Source organism: Chlorocebus sabaeus, chromosome 12, assembly GCF_047675955.1.
Source record: "Chlorocebus sabaeus isolate Y175 chromosome 12, mChlSab1.0.hap1, whole genome shotgun sequence".
NCBI lineage: Eukaryota > Metazoa > Chordata > Mammalia > Primates > Cercopithecidae > Chlorocebus > Chlorocebus sabaeus.
The window spans coordinates 29,758,155-29,774,096 of record NC_132915.1 but is presented as its reverse complement, the minus strand read 5'-3'; the positions used below and the strand labels follow the sequence as shown (position 1 = coordinate 29,774,096).

Here is a 15,942-nt window from a genome sequence, read left to right as displayed (position 1 = left end):
TGCCACCTCTACGTGGGGAACTGGCCAATAGGCGACTGTTGCTAGGTGACCACAGAGGAAGCAGTGTCTCTTGCACCACCTGGCGGCAGCCGGCATTTGAGCAGTTACCGACTCTGGGGCAGGGGGAGTTCTCAATGTTTTTCCTCTGAAATTTCCTCACTCACAAGAGTCGAGGGCTCTGGCTTACCTGCTTCAGGGAGGTTGTGGTAGGGTTCCTTAAGGAGAAAAGCGGGTGAGAAGATAGAAAGGTCTGCCACACTTAGGGGAGATCTCGGAAGTGAATGAGTGTGAAACTGAGTGGCAGATGGCCATACCTGCGCTCTGGCTGCACCCTCAGGTGTGCAGCAACCCCAGGGGGATGGCTGGATGTGGACAAAGCATCCTCCCTAGCCTCAAATGCAGCCCAGAAGCAGTAGGGCCTGGTGTAAACGGGTAACTTAGGAGGTCTTCCTGACATCATGACATTAGTAAAGCCTGGAACCTTGGCACAACTCTGGGAGAGTGATATGGGAAACAAATCCAAGAATAATCGAGATGAATCTTTCTGCTACCCAAAAGCAGTAGAAGGTTAAAGTCAAGATTAAGTCTATTTAGCAAACTGCAATATTCTCTGCACCTCTAGTTTGCGGACTAAGATTCATTCCCAATTCAAATTAACCCCTTAGTAAACAAGTACACTACTGAAGGGTTCATAGCTAGTAACCTATATATTTTTCTCAGTTCAACATCATTGACTCCCATCAGTGGATCAGAGATCAAAATGGTATTCAGAATAAAGGACCCTTTTAAAGCAGATTCACGAGAAGGCTCTTGTATCATGCAAGCATTTCACAAAGAACTTCCAGTCTTACTTGCCACCAATGCCATGTAAAGGGTCTGTTTAAGATAGGCATCACTGGAGACAGCAGATGCTGACAGCCATGAAGCCTCATGGGGTGGAGTCACTTTGGAAAATTCAGCACAATCCAGGACTGATTCACTGTCTGGCCTGAGGTTTTTCACGTCCAACCTCCAGATTTTCTTAGAGCCAAAGATGATTACTTTCCAAGTGTGGGGTTAATGAATAAACCCACAGCAACATGTCAATGGAATAACATAGGGAGAATGCTTTTGTTCCATCTATGCAAGCTACTCCTCTTTGGGGTCTTCTAACTGGGTCACAGGGTCAGAGGTGGACCTCCCATAGTGCCTCCCTGCACTCAATTACCTCCCCCACCATGGCTCACTGGACCACATAAAGACATCAGACCTACGCTGAGCAAGATGCTCCTTCCCTAGGGCTTTAAAATTGGGGCTGAGGAGCTGCCAGGCAGGCTCCAGATGGAGCTGGATCCGTGTGTTGCATGCTGTGGATGACACAACAGAGCTGGAATGCAGAAAGGTGAGGATGGAGCTGAGAGAAGCAGGGACAACACACAGAGACAGAGTTCTTCAACTTCCTTGGGCTTTTCTATTTTTGATTCTAGGTTTTCTCTGAGGATCTGGATTTTGGGGAGGACTTCAGTATCCTGATAACATCTTCCCCAAGTTTGTTTTGCTCCTGGAAGCCAAAGATTCCCAGTTGAATACCATCCTTTTCCCATTACCAAGCTAATACCCAGCTGTACTAGGGGAGCCCACACTGGGGGCAGAGGGAAGCACATCCAGGGTGGGTGGGTTGGGGAAATCTACATGGAGGGCACCAGTCCTCAACTGAATGTCTCCCCAGTTACTAGACCTCCCATCCCTGCAGCTTCAGTGTGTCTTCCCTGCCACACTGTGCCTCACTGCACCTGATTTTTCTAGGCTTGCAGGTGGAATACTCTGCTTCAGCTGGCATTTTTTTATGTCTGTGTGTTCAAACATGCATATAGTCAAGTTTTCCTATTTTCAGCTGCAGACATTTTATTAAGTCAAGATATAACAGTGAAATTCCTAGAGTTATGAGGGTGCTCTGCCCTCCATCCCCTCCCCATGGATAAGCTCGTCATCTTTGAGATGGAATTTTTAGCATGGCTTGAGCCTACATTTCAAATAAAAGTTAAATATTACACAGAGGTGGGTGAAAATGATTATCTAGAGTAATATCAGTTTTCTGACAGAACTGGTAGGATCTGGAATAATTTCTCCCATAAACATCCAAGTACAATTTCTCGAGGGTAAAGAAGAGTCCAACTTAGTAATGGGCATTTTATTTTCAATTGTCACGCTTGATTTTTTCCTAAAACTTGCACTGATGCTATAACAATGCATAAATCTAGCTGTTTACACATGTATTTTCAAAAATCAACATTGAGATATACTCCTAAACTATGATGATGTCCCAGGGGAAAACAATTAGACTAGATATAGTTTTTAAGATTTTTGTATAGAGGGCTGCACCACCCCACATACACAAAAGAAGGCTTTTTCTTTCAGGATTAATAAGAAATGAAACATTTAATTGTCTGTGCTCCATGTAAACAATGTTGCTAATATATATCATTTTTACCCTCCATGGCTTGACAAAGGCAAACACACACACACACACACACACACACACACACACACACACACACGTGAAAGATAAAAATAGACTCAAGAATCCAAATCATAATTCCTTACTTGATAGCTAGATATATAAAGCAAGAAGAATGTTTCCTACTTTGTTTGAAACAAAGAAAACAAAAGGTGAATGCTTTTACTGATTTATTTCTGGGGTGATCCAATGAGAAAGCAGTTTTCTGAGGGATCCTCATTTGGCTCAGTTCTGCCCTTTAAACCATAAGCCAGTATGGCCAGTTCCATAACCTCTGGTGTTTTTCTCTTCTCTCTCAGTTCTTGTGGAGGAAGTGACCACATCTAAGGGTGACCTGGTTACAAGGTAGAAGAAGGCCTCCTAGCTGGGCTCTGAGTGAGGGAATGATGTGTGCACAGGCAATGATAAGCAACTAGCACTCTTTCGGGCTTTGCAGGATGCCATCGTGAGCTTCAGGGTGCTCCTATCCCCAGAGTTTACAGGTGAAACAGCTTTACTTTCCCAGAAAATTATAATAAAAAGTACAATTTCAAAATCCTACTTCTCATGTGTAAAGCCAGTGGTTCTCAAGTGTTAGCATAAATCAAAATCACCTGCAGGGCTTGTTGAACCATAAATTCCTGGGCTCTACCCTCAGAATTTCCGATCCAAGAGGTTTGGGGTGGAACCTGAGAATGTGCACTTCTACCAAGTTTCCAAGTGATGCTGTTTCTGGTCAAGGGACATTTTGAGAATCAATGCCTTAAACAAAGAAGTTTGAAGGGTGGGCATAAACTATCTGGGAGATGATACTGAGAGGTGAAGCTGGCTGGGCTTCTGGGTCCAGTCGGGACTTGGAGAACTTTTCTGTCTAGCTAAAGGACTGTAAACACACCAATTAGCGCTCTGTGTCTAGCTAAAGGTTTGTAAGTACACCAATCAGCACTCTAAAAACGCACCAATCAGTGCTCTGTGTCTAGCTAAAGGTTTCTAAATGCACCAATCAGCGCTCTGTGTCTAGCTAAAGGTTTGTAAGCACACCAATCAGTACTCTAAAAACACACCAATCAGCACTCTGTGTCTAGCTAAAGGATTGTAAATGCACCAATCAGCACTCTGTGTCTAGCTACAGATTTGTAAACGTACCAATCAGCACTTTGTAAAAACGGACCAATCAGCACTCTGTAAAATGGACCAATCAGCAGGATGTGGGTGGGGTCAAATAAGGGAATAAAATTTGGCCAACCAAGCCAGCAGCGGCAACTCGCTCGGTCCCCTTCCACGCTGTGGAAGCTTTGTTGTTCTTTAGCTCTTTACAATAAATTGTGCTGTTGCTCACTCTTTGGGTCTGCACTACCTTCACGAGCTGTAACACTCACTGCAAAGGTCTGTGGCTTCACTCCTGAAGTCAGCGAGACCATGAACCCACTGGAAGGAAGAAACTGGACACGTCTGAACATCTGAAGGCACAAACTCCAGACACACCATCTTTAAGAACTGTAACACTCACCACGAGGGTCCGCGACTTCATTCTTGAAGTCAGCGAGACCAAGAACCCACCAGAAGGAACCAATTCCGGACATAATACAAGCTTTCTGTTAATAGTATGGGAATCTAACAGTTATTTATCATGCACCAGGTACATGGTATGTACAGGGAATGTCATGGTTTGCAAAAAAGACAAGGTCTCTCCTCCTCCTCTCCCACAAACCTGAAATAAAATTACTGTTCCAGGAGGAAGCACCAACTTCAGGATGAAGCTTTCTGTATCTCCAACACAAACTGCATGCCCTATGAGGAAATGTACAGTCCCCTAAACAAAACAAAGTCTCCTTGATTGCCAGTGGAAGAATTGAAGCAAATATCTGAGCCTGCTCTCAAGAATGAGATTACAACTAGAAAATGATGATGCACCCAAAAGATACAAGGAGCACACTATGACAAGCACATGATTGGCATGAGGGCTAAATGCAGGGGACCTGTGGGAAAGACAGACACAGTGCCTGGCAGAGCACAGGCAGCTCAAATATTGGTTCCTCTTCTGCTTTCTTACCTATCTGTACATTACAAGGGAGGCCCAGTAAGGTTGTCTATGCTGGGCCTTCAAGAAGGCTAGGCTACCAGCTGCTTCTTACCTTGTATATACTCAGGACCCAAGGTTAAGTTATCTCAGCAGCCCCAAGCATTTAAACTCATAAAATTATAAAAGGATGGTATGAAGCTAGTGGTACTGAAACTTTATCATGCATCAGAAGGATTTGGAGGGCTTTTTGAAAACACAGATTCCTAGACTCACACCTTCAGAGCAAGTAGTAGGTCTGGTAGGTCCCAAGAATTTAAAAATTCTAGTAAGTTTCCAGATGATGTGAATGACGCTGGTCCATAGACCATACTTTGGGAATCATTCATTAAACTTACTGTTTTTTGTTTTGAGATGCAGTCACACTCTCGCCTAGGCTGCAGTCCAGTGGCACAATCTCAGCTCACTGCAACCTCCACCTACTGGGTTCAAGCGATCTTCCTGCCTCAGCCTCTCAAGTGGCTGGGATTACAGGCATGCATCACCACATCTGACTAATTTTTGTATTTTTAATAGAGATGGGGTTTCACCATGTTGGCCAGGCTGGTCTTGAACTCCTGACCTCAAGTGATCGGCCCGCCTTGGCCTCCCAAAGTGCTGGGATTACAGGCACGAGCCACTGTGCCCAGCTAAGCTTATTGTTTAAGCCATTCCTTCCTTGCTATTAACTAGAACACTATCTCTGTAATTAATTTTTTTTGAGAAAGGGTCCTGCTCTGTTGCCCAGGCTGGAGTGCAGTCTACATGACAATGGCTAACTGCAGACTCAACCTCCCAGGCTCAAGCAATCCTCCCACCTCAGTCTCCTGAGTAGCTGGAACACAGATGTTCATCACTGTTCCTGGCCTTTTTTTTTTTTTTTTTTTTTGTAGAGACAGGGTCTTGCTGTGTTGCCCAGTTGGTCTCGAACTTCTGGGCTCAAGTGATCCTCCCACCTCAGTCTCCCAAAGTGCTGGAATTACAGGCAAGAGCCACTGTGCCTGGCCTCCATAATCTATCATATAAAACAGAAGTCTCATATAAAGTACTAAGAATGGTGGCTTTTATCACCAACTGTGTGACTTACCTCAGGCAATACCGCACTAACTTTCTCTGTGCTCTAACTTTCCAGATACAAGTGGAGCTTACCTCCAAATTATATAAATCTCACTGAAGGTTATTACTATGCAGTTTTAAGGCCATTACCGAGCATCAGCTGCTGCCTTATCTTCTAGAATATTGTTCACTGCTTTAACTGAAATACATCAGAACATTTAAGACAAGTACCCTAGACCCCTCATATGCCAAGCATGATGGGAGAAGCCCAGGAGCTTTTCCTGTTTTTGTTTTTTGAAACATAAAGCCTAGCAAATGTTAGCCTTCTCAAAAATCAGAATAATCTGAGAAGATGCTTTTGATATAAAATGACTTCAAGTTTAACTGTGGGCATAAAGACAAGGCAAATACAAGTTTCAACTTAAAAAATACAGGCCAGGCACAGTGGCTCACGCCTGTAATCCCAGCACTTTGGGAGGCTAAGGTGGGTGGATCACAAGGTCAGGAGATCGAGACTATCCTGGCTAACACAGTGAAACCCCGTCTCTACTAAAAGACACAAAAAATTAGCCAGGCGTGGTGGCGGGCGCCTGTACTCCCAGCTACTCAGGAGGCTGAGGCAGGAAAATGGCATGAGCCCGGGATCGTGCCACTGCACTCCAGCCTGGGCGACAGAGCAAGACTCCGTCTCAAAAAAAAAAAACCTCTCTCTCTCTCTATATATATATATGTATGTATGTATGTATATACACATACACTTAAAAAGAGAAAAAATATTTTCTTTTTTTTTTTTTTGAGACGGAGTCTTACTCTGTCACCTAAGCTGGAGTGCAGTGGTGCGATCTCGGCTCACTGCAACCTTCACCCCTCAGGGTCAAGCGATTCTCCTGCCTCAACCTCCCGGGTAGCTGGGACCACAGGCACGTACTACCATGCCTGGCTAATTTTTGTATTTTTAGTAGAGATGGGGTTTCATCATGTTAGCCAGGCTGGTCTCAAACTCCTCACCTCAGGTGACCCACCCGCCTCAGCCTCCCAAAGTGCTAGGATTACAGGCATGAGCCACCACGCCCGGCTAAGAAAGAATATTTACAATCGTTACAAATAAAAAGGTTTCCTCCCTGTTGAGAACAGAGTGGTACAGCTACTCATTTCAATATTAACAATCACATAAATGACATACTTCAACCTAAGGTAGAAAAGCAGGAAGTGAGGCTTGTTTTCCCAGAGCACCCCAGTCAACTAGGTCAAGCATTAAAATACACCAAGGAAATGTTCTCTCCAGCCTCATTCATTATCAGAGTGCAGACTCTGGTATTTCAGTAAAGACCACTGGGACCCTGCCCACTCAACATCCTCATGATCTTTAGCCTTTATGGAATGTTACAGGTGCAGAGCTTCGGCCCCCTTTCCTAAGGGAGGAGTGGGTATGAGCTGGGCCTTTCAAACATGTCCAGCCAGAGAACAAAGGCCACATGATGCTAGTGATGCATCAGTGATTTCTATTTCTACAGGACAAGACTCCTTCCACTATAATAAAGACAAATCCAGGTTGCCCTGGCAAACTTTTTGGAAGCACAGAGCTGCGGTGGATGGGCACAGCCCATTAATCTCCTCCTTGGCTCCTCCAAGCAACTCTCAGCTTTCTACTCTAAACCTCTAATTAAAGCTAAATGCAATTACAAAACAAAAAGTGCACTGTTAATCTATAGTCCACCCAATTTAACAAAAAACCTTTCTAAAGTGTATATGAATCTTGTAAATGTAGGGAAATTGACCTTCTGACATCAGTCACTCTCACCACAATGAAATAATTCCTGTCTTTTCACTCAGGATTTTTAAAGCAAATAATCAATCAATGGGTGAGGGTGGGGGTGGGACTGCTGAGCTAGAAAATACCAACCATTTTAACATTTTCTCTAAAATAAAAATAAAATGCCTGCGACTTACTTAATCCTTGCTATCCTCACCACCTTTTCTCACTGATAATGGCTTATATTACTTCTGGCTTTAAAAAAAAATCCTCAGCCGGGCGCGGTGGCTCACGCCTGTAAGCCCAGCACTTTGGGAGGCCGAGGCAGGTGGATCATGAGGTCAGGAGATCGAGACAATCCTGGCTAACACGGTGAAACCCCATCTCTACTAAAAAATAGAAACAATTAGCTGGGCGTGGTGGCGGGCGCCTGTAGTCCCAGCTACTCGGGGAACCCGGGAGGCGGAGCTTGCAGTGAGCCGAGATGGCGCCACTGCACTCCAGCCTGGGTGACAGAGCGAGACTCCATCTTTAAAAAAAATAAAAATAAAAATAATAATAATAATAAATCCTCATTTTTATTTATTAGATAAGTTTAGTGACTGGTAAGGCAACAACTTTATTCCTCTAGGTCCTCCACATTTACAAATTATACTTTATTCTCTGATAATAGACTGTCCTTTGGTAATGACATTAACTCATGTAGCACTTGACTAATTGCAGCAGCATATCAGCATCATGAAAACTCAGAGTCAGACTCTCTTCCATATCTGCCAGTAATTACAATTTATACCAGCTCAAATATTTTCTCACAAAGCATGCCAGAAGAAAAGAGAACTTTTGGTTAAACTTCAACCTTATTGTATTAGGACATAAACTGTGATAATAGTAATGAGATTGCAAAGTATGAAAAGGCAAGTCCTAAAGAGATCACTGGATCCAATCTTACCTTTTTCTAGCCCCAAAATAAATTTTATTTCAGAAGTTTTTAATACAAAGATGGAAATGTGTAAAGACCGTTATGCCAGAAACAGCGATGTTTTAACTCATGAGTTAAAAATGGAAAGTCAGTGTTTTCCCTCCACTAATACATCTCTAACTTATGGTTGTAATAAACAGTGATTAGAAACATACTTTTTTTTTTTTTTTAACTCATGAGTTAAAACATGTTCTGATGCAAAGAATGCACTGACATTAGAAATTTCTGTTTATGCCGGGCGCGGTGGCTCACGCCTGTAATCCCAGCACTTTGGGAGGCCGAGGCGGGTGGATCACAAGGTCAGGAGATCGAGACCATGGTGAAACCCCGTCTCTACTAAAAAATAGAAAAAAATTAGCCGGGCGCAGTGGCGGGCGCCTGTAGTCCCAGCTACTCGGGAGGCTGAGGCAGGAGAATGGCGGGAACCCGGGAGGCGGAGCTTGCAGTGAGCCGAGATTGCGCCACTGCACTCCAGCCTGGGCGACAGAGCGAGACTCCGTCTCAAAAAAAAAAAAAAAAAAAAAAAGAAATTTCTGTTTAACACACGTGTCCTTCAAAAAAGCAAAAGTAGGGCTGGACATGGTGGCTTATGTCCATACTGTAATCCCAGTGCTTTGGGAGGCCATGGCAGCAGGATTGCTTGAGGCCAGGAATTCAAGACCAGCCTGGGCAACATATCGAAACCGTCTCTACAAAAAAAAAATTTTTAATAGCCGGGTATGTCAGCACAAGCAAGTAGTCCTAGCTACTCAGGAGGCTTAGGCATGAGGATGCCTTGAGCCCAGGAGTTTAAGGCTGTAGTGAGCTACAATTTCTCCACTGCACTCAAGCCTGGAAAATGAGCAAGGCCCTGTCTCTTTAAAAAAAAAAAAAAAAAAAGTATATTTCTAATCACTGTTTATTACAACCATAAGTTAGAGATGTATTAGTGGAGGGAAAACACCGACTTTCCATTTTTAATTTGTTTTAAACTGAAATGCACTAAAAAAGGAAAATAAGCATTTCCTACCAGCAACCTCCAAAGTTGGATGGCAGAAAAAGACGCCCAACCACGACGTTCCAAGTCGTTCTGCACCTCGACCCACAAGTAACCTGGGAATACTATCACTTGGTGACCTTGGGACTTGATTTATGAGACATAAAGCTAAAGTACAAACTCAGAGTCCTTACCAAATAGGTAAGAATTTTCCTATAAACCCATGTTTTTCTCTCTCTGAAGAATCTATGTGCCGCCTTGTAAACAAAATGAATTGCCTTTAACTTTTCTGATAAATGACAGAATATACCTTGCTCTACATGTCTGTTTCTCAGCTGAGACTCTATAGTCCAACTGTATTTCAGGCATTCATTCAAAAACGCCAAATTGTTAAGTCTCTAAATGTAAATTTATATAAGATTAAAAAGTGCCTAGGAATGAGACAGTTATCTTAGTCATGTTTTTCTTTTTAAAAAATGTATTCTCTTTTTTAAATATTTTTTTATTTAGAAGTGAAGCATAGCTATTTCCCTGCCTACTACAAAGAAAAAAGTAATCTACCTTGTTAAATAACATGTGACCTCCTTGGCGAAATCTTAACAAGCAATACATTCCTGACTAAGGCTTTTTATCTTATTATTTTTCCAGTGTAGGTGTTCAGAATTTTCATTAAAAAGGGCTCTAACACTGGAACAAATCCATTAACACATGTTGCCAAAGGAACACTCTGTAACTTCTGCATTATCATACCCTCTAGCAATTGTCAACAGTCTCTCTGGCAAAGGCTTCCTCTGGTTTATACATAACGGTATCAAGTATCTCTGTTTGCCTTGGTAACAACGCCTTTTCTTGTAGAGAAGACATACGACACCACCATGTCACACAAAACACCCCACAGTGAAGCGGTTTTGGATGGAGCGCTGGAACCATCAAGGGGCTAGGTCCCCAAGGAGATGGGCACTCTCTCATACCTCAACGGAGGTGCAAACTGGTCCCATTTTTACAAGAAATCAATTTGACAAAATGCATCAAGGGTCTTTAGAGTGGTTAGTTTTTTAAAAAATATATGTTTGTAACTCCTGACCCAAACATTTCACCTCTAATAATATACAGTAAGAAAATAATGTTCAAAAAAATTCCACACAGACTTCAGCACAAATATATTCACTGGCCATTATAATAGCAAAAAGTCAAAAACTTACATTATTATTAAAATAGTATGCAGAAGCATGTTTAGAAAGTCTCATGAAAAACTAAGCCAAGGGGTCTTAAAACAACTTTACTAAATTCACATGAAAAGCAACATAATTTAGTCACTAATTAGCATGCATATTTCCTAAAAACTTACAAAAACTACAAATTTTCAAAGGCTTGGTATATATGACAATTAGTGTAAGTTACTGGAGGCAAGTGGTGTTTAAAAGGAAAATAAGTCTCCAATGCTCAGTTTCCATAATAGAATGAAGCAGCATGCACTCACATTTTATCAACAGCATTTAGAAAATTATTTCTGCCTTTTATGTTGATGAAAGATCCTCTAACAGATTAACTTTCTGGTAAGAGCACCCCAGAGACAGGGTCTAGGTCACAGATTAGGCTTCTAGGGACCTGTGTCTAGATTTCTATTTATACGGCACGCTGTATACCCAGCTGGGCCCACTGGACAACAGTGCAGCCATCAGTGCAACTGCCAGCAAACCTCTCTTTTGTCTCAACACTGTTAACTATGCTCAAAAAGCAAGTCAAGGCTTTATACTCAGGGCAGACTAAGGACATCAAATTTTCATTGTAATGAAAACACAGCTACAGATTTAAAATTTTAAGTCTACATTATCGCCACAAAAACGTTTTGTCCCCAAATGTACACACACAATCATACTAGGCCAAAGAAAAATACATTCTGCAAAGTAGCAATGAAAGACCACTCTCCAAGCACAGATTAAAACAAAGCCATCACAGAAATAAGACATTTAAACAAACAAAAAACCAATACACGGAGAAAAAAACTATTCTATTCTCCTAAATGTTTTAAAAAACATAAATCCTAATATGAGACTGTGTTGAAAGTAATGAAAAGGCCTGGGGTAGGGAAGGTGTATAATGAATGAAAACAGAAACCCTACAACATATCAAATGTTATGGAATCTGATGCAGGTTGAGAACAAAGAAAAATGTAAGCCCTACACAATTAACATAAGTGAACTACATATTGAAATGAGAAAAAAAAAAAAACAAACCCAATCTGTTTGAAAAACGATTACAAAATATTTCACTAATAATGAATGCATTAATAGAAAAATCAGAAGTAATAAATCCAAAAGCTTCCTTGAAAAGCCAACTAGAGAAGTAAATTTCTTGTAAGTCTAGATGAAAGAAAAGTGAACACAATTAGAATAAATGTATTATCAGTCAATTTTCTGTTGCTTATAACGGAATACCTGAAATTGGGTAATTTATACAGAAAAGGTATTTATTTCTTACAGGTACAAAGGCTGAGAAGTCCAAACTCTAGGGCTGCATCTGGTGAGGGCCTTCTTGCTGGTGAGGACTTGGCAGAGTCTTGAGGCAGCACAGAGAATCACATGGTGAGAGGGCCGAGTGGGCTAGCTCAGGTCCCCTCCTCTTCTTAAAAGCCACCAGTCCCACTCCCGTGATAACCCATTAATCCATTAATCCATGAATGGATTAATCCATTCATGAGGGCAGAGCCACCTCTTAAAGGCCCCACCTCTCAATATTGCCACATTGGGGATTAAGTTTCAACATGAGATTCACATGAGACATTGAAACCTTAGCAAGCACTATAACGTACTGAGGGACCATAAATAGGAGAATGACGAACATACAGAGATAGGAAGAGAGAACATACAGAGATAGGAAGCTATGCTTTTTGAGACAAAGTTGATAAAACAGAGGGGAGGCAGGAAGAAAGGAAGGCAGGTGGGCAGGACTGGGTCAGGCAGCTGGATACAGTAGTGTGTCAGGCAGATACTGAGAAGATACCTCTGCACTAACAGCCTTCCACTGCCCCACAGTGGAGCTGGTCTCTAGATAAAGCTCTACAGCTGGGTAGAAGAGCACCAGAGCCATCCATCCCTCCCCAGGAGCTCTGTCTACAGTGAGCTATGTACTCAAACATACCCCGATGAGTATGGAAATCGATCCCATTTTTAAAAGACATCAATTTGGCAAAATGTATTAAGGGTTTTTTAAGTGATCATGATCTTTCAAAATGTGACTTCTGACCTGTAATTTTGCTTCTAATAATACACATACTAAGGAAATAATGTTTTTAAAAAATCAACCTTGGCCAGGCATGGTGGCTCACGCCTGTAATCCCAGTGCTTTGGGAGGTTAAGGTGGGAGGCCAGGAGTTCGAGATCAGCCTGGGCAACATACTGAGATCTTGTCTCTACAAAAAAATTTTTAAAAATTAGGCAGGCATGGCGATGCACACCTGTAGTCCTTGCTATTCAGCAGGCTGAGGCGGGATGATAGTTTGAGCCCAGGAGTTTGAGGTTAAAGCATGCCATGATTGCACCACTGCACTCCTACCTGGGCAACAGAGTGACAATCATGCCACTGCACTCCAGCCTGGGCCATAGAGCAAGTCTCTGACTCTATGGGAGACAGAGAAAAAAAACCCATAGACTTACACATAAATACATTCACTGCCTCACTATTGTAAAACAAAAATTTCAGAAACATGATAATTATTAAATTATGATACAGATCTTAAACATGTTTATGAAGATGAAGGAAATGCTTACTTTATAAAGTTAGGTTGAAAACTGGGTATGATGTTGAAGATTTTAAACAAAAATACAAAAATGAATGGAAGGGAATATATCAACATTTGAACATTTTTGCCTTTGGTGTAAAAAATCTTGAGAGGTTGATTTTTAACATGCATTATAGATAAGATTACAACCATATCATTAAGATAAATGTAAACTACTCTCACACAGGATCACTCTCTACCTCATACCTGACTCATCTGTGACTTTAGTCAAATTAACTTTTGAGCTTTGTTTTCTTCTCTGTAAAATGAAGGTAATCATAGTTACTTGATATGGGTGCAGAGAAAAAAAAAATAAAACCAAGAATGCCAAGTGCTGAACTTTGGCACTCTCTCTCTTTGGAAGACTGTAAGTTTTGTCCATGCTGGTGACTTTGGAGCCAGTTTTAAAAATTAACTCTAAATTCAATACCACTGGGCCTCTTAAAGTTATAAAACATCCGCAATCTTCTATACTGCAAGAATGTACTCAAATGAGAAAGTCTAATTCTGATAAGCTCGGGCATCTCCCAAGGTAACCAATAAATTTTAAAATGGGCCAACACTGCATTAAAGTTCCATGAGGAAGGGACTTATCAAGAAGTGCTGCCTTTCAGAGGAAAACATTCTCATGGATGACTAGGTTTCACATTTCCAAACACGTTTCATTTATATGGCACATTCAAACTAAGAAATGCTGCAAAAGTTCTCTCTGCTGGCTCCAATCAATGTAGAAGGGACTTAGAAGAGGGAAGTGAAACTGCTTTTGCAAAACTGTGACAGTAAGAGATATCTGACCCTTGCTTCTAACCTCCAAACTGTGCTTGGTCATTCCTGGGCATGGGCAAAGCTAACTTCGGGGAAAATTTAGTTTATAGTTTAACTTTAAAGCAAGAATGAGAATAGCACTTTCTAAAACAAAATCAATTTTGTAAAACTAATGAAACAACACAAGGTTAGGATTATCAGAAGGGCCTGAATTCTGCTAAGATGTAGGCAAAGAAGGCAACCCTAAGCAAAAAGAACAAAGCTGGAGGCATTACACTACCCAACTTCAAACTACACTACAGGGCTACAATAACCAAAACAGCATGGTACTGGTACAAAACCAGACACACAGATCAAGGGAACAGACTAGAGAACCCAAAAATAAGGCCACATACCTACAACTATCTGATCTTTGACAAACCTGACAAAAACAAGCAATGGGAAAAGGACTCCCTATTGAATAAATGGTGCTGGGATAACTGGCTAGCCACGTGCAGAAAATTCAACCTAGACCCCTTCCTTACATCATATACAAAAATCAACTCAAGATGCATTAAAAACTTAAATGTCAAACTCAAAAACTTGGAAGATAACCTAAGCAATACCATTCTGGACACAGGAATGGGCGAAGATTTCATGACGAACACGTCAAAAGCAATTGCAACAAAAGCAAAAATTGACAAATGGGATCTAATTAAACTAAAAGGCTTCTGTGCAGCAAAAGAAACTATCATCAAAGTAAACAGACAACCTACAGAATGGGAGAAAATTTTTGCAAACTATCCATCTGACAAAAGTCTAATATCCAGCACCTACAAGGAACTTAAATTTGTAAGAAAAAAAAAAAAAAAAAAAACAAACTCCATTAAAAAGTAGGCAAAGGCATGAACAGACACCTTTCAAAAGAATACACAAATGCGGCCAACAAGTATGCGGAAAAAAAGTTCAACATCACTGATCATTAGAGAAATGCAAATAAAGACCACAAGGAGATAACATCTCGCACCTGTCAGAATGGCTATCATCAAGAAGTCAAAAAATAACAGGTGCTGGTGAGGTTGCAGAGAAAAAGGAACATTTACACACTATTGGTGGAAGTATACATTAGTTCAACCATTGTGGAAGACAATGTGACAATTCCTCAAAGTTCTAAAAATAGAACTACCAATCCACCCAGAAATCCCATTACTGGGTGTATACCCAAAGAAATATAAATCATTGTATCATAAAGATGCATGCACATGTATGTTCACTGCAGCACTATTCACAATAGCAAAGATATGGAATCAACCTAAACGCCCATCAGTGGTACAGTGGATAAAGAAAATGTGGTACATATATACCATGAAATACTATGCAGCCATAAAAAAGAATAAGATCATGTCCTTTGCATGATAGCTATAAGCCATCATTCACAGCAAACTAACGCAGGAACAGAAAACCAAATACTACACTTTCTCACTTATAAAAATGGGAGCTAAATGACGAGAACACATGGGCACGTAGAGGACAACAGACACTGAGGCCTAATGGAGGGTGGAGGGTGGGAGGAAGGAGAGGATGAAGAAAAATAACTAATGGATACTAGGCTTAACACCTGGGTGATAAAACAATCTGTACAACAAACCCCCATGACACGAGTTCACCTATATAACAAACCTGCACATGCACCCCTGAACCTAAAATAAACGTTTTTTTAAAGTGTAGGTATAAACGATAACCAGCCATTGTTCTGGAAGTCACAAGATTTGTAACTTCCCCAATTACTCTTGGAAATAGCATCACTCTTGCGGAATCTAAGATTGGCCTTTTGAGATGTCTTTTCAGACTGTTGCATTTTTGAAGACTGGCTGACTCCACCTGGACCTGCAACTCATGACTCAACTGGTCCTATAGCCCCTAACCCAGAGGCAGACTCAGCGAATGAGGGCTGTTTTCCACACTCCTATGATGGCATCCCCAGCCAATCAGCAGCATCCATTCTACAGTCCCCTGTCCACCAAACTATCCTTGAAAAACCTCAACCCCCAAAACTTCAGGGAGATTCATTTGAGTGATAACTCCATTTCCCATGTGGCTAGCCGGCTTTGTGTCAAT

The 15,942-nt window shown here is 41.4% G+C and overlaps 1 protein-coding gene across 9 annotated transcripts in view; it reads right to left on the bottom strand.

The window, feature by feature from the left end:
- Nucleotides 1-15,942, bottom strand: part of KANK1 (KN motif and ankyrin repeat domains 1) — a 246,536-nt gene that overhangs the window by 171,117 nt on the left and 59,477 nt on the right. Inside the window, exon 1 of one of the 9 annotated variants that reach the window (XM_073021540.1) lies at nt 11,781-11,799. The exons of the other annotated variants lie outside the window; for them this stretch is intronic. The gene's annotated coding sequence lies outside the window, so the exon portion shown is untranslated. Of the gene's footprint in view, nt 1-11,780; nt 11,800-15,942 lie in introns of those variants that run through there. 9 annotated transcript variants of the gene reach the window in all.